Here is a 4401-nt window from a genome sequence, read left to right on the forward strand (position 1 = left end):
AACTGGAGACTAAAGGAAGAAACTAAGCCTTTTGGGCTGAAAACACTAAAAGGCAATTCTCCTACAGCTGAGATTTAAGTTTTCTTTGTGTGTGGTACTGGGATGGACCCAGGGGGTGTGTGTTCTGCCTCTGAGCTTCACCTCCTGCTCTTTTTATTTTTTTGTTTGAAAACGGTCTAGGTTGCATGGTGTCTCTATTTGCTGAGGCTGTCCTCGAACTTGTGATCCTCCTGTGTCGGCCTCCCAAGTACTGGGATTACAAATGTGTGCCTAACATCCAGCTGCTGTAAAAGTTTGAAGTAACTTTTCACATTTCTGGGAGGATGAGGTGGGGTAGAGAGCAGATAGTCGGGTGTGAGCCTCGGCTTCCTGAGTGGAAGCTCCCATGTTCCCACTCCCGCCCTGCGTCTGCCGTCTTCAGCAGAGGGCCCCGAGCTGAGGGCAGCCTACTCGCCAGCGCCTCTACATCCCGTGAACTTGCACACGCCGTGAGCAGGGGCTCCACATTGGATGTGCGAAGCTCCCAGCAGGGGAGTGGGTACCAGGATTGACCAAAGGCATAACTCTTATGAATGTATGCTGCCAATATTTAAAAAATAATGTAAAAGCAGTGTATCATTTTTATATGAAGTATACTCAAAGAATATTCACATTAATATATTTAAGTTACACATGTAAAATATACGCTGTTGCATTTGTTATATAACTATCAAATGGTATATATGGCTGTTACCAAATTATTTTCATAAAATACCTTTTCATAAAAATACCTTAAGGTAATTCCCTATGAAGGGTGTTTTAATGGTGCTAGAAATATGAAATATATTTTGAAGTTTTATTCTGGTATATGATTTTTTATTATAACAGTTATTTTTGCAATCATAGTTCCAGAATTTAGAGATGTTTGCATTTATTTTATACACATTTTTGGAAAAGTACAACCTTTTTTTCTTTCTCCTTCCTGACTCATTTCATTTCTGCTTCTCCTTGGCACAGTTTCGAGTTTTCCCAAATAATTTATTTTACTTGCATGATACGTTTACTCGGTACTGACAATTGTAGGAATAAGGTTTTCTTACTACAGTGAGCCATCAGCTATCTCAGTGGCGTCACCTAGTGGCCAGGAGGTGCTATTTTAGCTAGATACAATTTTTTACCTTGTTTGTTTAAGGATGATGAGTACTCTTATATTCAGTTCCCTTATCTTAAATAGCTCTGTACTAGCAGTAGCACGCAGGACCTTTTCTAACCCTTATTCTAGTAAGACGCTGTTGCACCAATTACTTTCAGTAATGTTTATATTGCAGATCTGGGATTACGGAGTAGCTTATCTTAGTTCTGCAGTATGGCTTTCTTGAGCATTCTCACTCGAGCATGTCTCGAGTCCTGTGGCATAGACCTGGAGTGTCTGTGACATACTCAATTGTCAAATAAAAAGAGAATTTGGATTTTCCTGTGAGCGTATACTGTATTCAGTAAACTGGGCACCCTGTTGGTTTCACACATAATTGAAATGTGAACTAGTTTGTAAGGACAGACGTTAAGCAACTGTATAAAATAAGTCATGATGGAGTTAACTATAGATGACCTAAAAGCCACTGTGAAGAATTTGAAATGCAGTGTTTCCACCAGCATTCTCACTGCTGCGTCCTACAGAACCCGATGACAACCTGAGGGAGGAAGATTTCTTTGCTCACAGTTCTGGAGATTTCAGAGATTCAGTCTATGTTAGGCTAGGTGATGTCAGGGCAGGGAGCAGAAAGAGGAGCAGAAAGCTTTACTCACATCACGGAGGCTGGAAGCAAGAGGGGTAGCTCAAGAAGGGGGTGCAAGGACACATGCATAGGCCCTAAGCCACATCCCAGGGGCCGTCTCAGTAGCCAAGCCCCACCTCCAACTTGGCTGCCTTGTCTACATGAGTTTTGGGGAAAGAGCATATACAAATGATTAATGATTTAGAATACTTAAGGTACACGTGGAGGGCAGGCAAAACAATACCAAGGAGAAAGTTTCATTCTTAAACACAAATATTTGGGTGCCTACTTCAAGGTGCTATGGACACAGCCATGATGACAGTAGTTAACACACCTTTGTTTTCAGGGAGCTGACATTCCTACACCGGGGAGAAATGTGAAATAATGTTTAAATAGATAAACCGCATGGTATCTGAGAAGGTGATGAAGCCTATGGAGAAACAGACTGGGGCAAAGTGGACTTGTGATACCGTGTTGAAGCGGTTGCGCAGATTTAGGGAAAGTTTCAGAAGGTAAAAACATAGGAGAGAACAAAGCAGTAACTGTTGTTGGTGTCTTCCGGCGGAGGCAGGGGTTGGAACTAAGGCTCCGCGGTGGAATCGCCAGCTGACGCAGAGGCGTAGCAAGGAGAGCAGTGGACACAGGCAGATGAAGTGCACCCCGATTAAAACAAGGGGTGTGTGGAAGAGTAACGGGGTGAGTGGAGGAGAGAATGAGGCACGATGTTGCTTTGTCCTGGCGCCAGTGCGTGGGGCCTTTGGATACCAGGAGTGGCATGGACCACCTCGCATTCTAAAGGGCTCACTGTGGCTCTTGTGGTTGAGACTGAATGGAGGAGCCAAGGACGGAACAAGGGAGGCCACCCAGAGAGCTGAGAACAAAGGGTCAATCCCGGAGCCTGCTCACAAGAGTGAGACATCTGACCAGTGTCAAGCTTGCCAGCTCCTGAGTGCAGGCAGTTCCACATCACTGCCTACATCTTGCCCCAGGCCTTGCTGAACCAGGCTCTCCAGCTGAGGCTTTATATCTGATGTATGAGCGATCATTTGCAAAAAAGAGATACTTGGGTCATGGACCACATTTTATACCAAATACTGTACATTATAAGGCAAAAATTACACAGCTAGTGTAACACTTTCTGGAAAACCAGCACCCATTTTACTGTATATCCGAGGTTTATTTATGGCATGCACTCTAGTCAACCCAAACATTTCTTGCCTATTCAGTATTTATACTAAATGTAATTGCACTAAGAAACTCAAGCAAAAGATTATTGAGCGAGCCCACCACTATGCTGTTTAGAAGAGATACATTTAAGATACAGAAAGCTTGAAAAATTGAATAAAGATAAACCATGCACATTGCAAGAAAGCATCGATGTAAAAAGTAGACTTAAAGCCAGAAACGTTACCAGTGATAGATATGTTCATAGTGATGAGTCAGTTGAAGAGGAAGACATGAAAACTTCCAGTTTGTATGCACTTAACATGAAGCGTTAAGATAAAGCAAAAGTTGTCAGAACTAAAAGGAGAATAAAAGCCAAATCCTGTCGCTATCCTGTGACATCCTATCGCGTTATGTGAGACTGCAACGCACCAATAAAAGTACATAAAAATCAGTTTGGAAACAACACATCACTCCGAGTAGCAGAAAGACAGACAGAATGCACAGTGATTAAAACACAACTAACCCTCAGGACCTAATCGACATGGAATAGTCATGCCAATAACTGCAGAACAGAAAGTTTCTTCTCGTTTACATTGAGTTCATCAGCATAGATCAACCCCCCAGAAGATAGACAGCTAAATAATGTGTTTTTAAAAATTAAACCAGAAGACAGTAATGACACAAAATTAGAATAGTTCCTAAATATTTGGAGAATAAGCAACACACAAAATAACTCCCCATGAGTCACAGAAAAAATCAGAGGTGTTAGGAAATATTTTAATGAAAAGAAAGGCTATAATACAATTTGTCGATTCTGCTGTAGCAGTGCTTTGAGGGAAATGTATTAATGTACATGCTTATATTATAAACAAAAAGCTTAAAAGTCAATGTTACAGTATTTCACCCCGGAGGAAAAAAAGCATATTATGCACAAAGAAGAGAGAAAAATTAGAGGTAAAATTAAATGAAATAGGAGAAAAGAAAGTTTAAACTAGCATAACAAAAGTTGCTTAAGATTAATATAATTGTTACAGCAAAGAATCAGAGAAAAACATATTGAAAGACAAAACATTATTACATATTCTATAAGCTTAAAGAAAATCCTGAGGATATACTAAACATTCCTATGCCCATAATTTGAAAATTTAGACCAATTGGAAAAGTTCCTTGAAATTTTAAACTTAAAACTGACAAAAAAAAAAGAAAGAAAAACAGTACCTGTTGTATTAGCCGTTAACTCTAACAAATGCCTGTAACAAAATGTAACAAATGAGCCAGGCATGGTGGCTCACGCTTGTCATCCCAGCATTCAGGAGGCTGAGACAGGAGGATCAGCTTAGCAGACAGCCTCAGCTACTTAGTGAGGCCCTCTGCAACTCAGTGAGACCCGGTTTAAAAATAAGGAATAAAAATTAGGGCAGGGGGTGTAGCTCAGAAGTCGAACTCCCCTGGGTTCCATCCCCAGACCTGCAAAAAAAAA

This window comes from Muscardinus avellanarius (assembly GCF_963383645.1).
Source record: "Muscardinus avellanarius genome assembly, chromosome: 1".
Taxonomy (NCBI): domain Eukaryota; kingdom Metazoa; phylum Chordata; class Mammalia; order Rodentia; family Gliridae; genus Muscardinus; species Muscardinus avellanarius.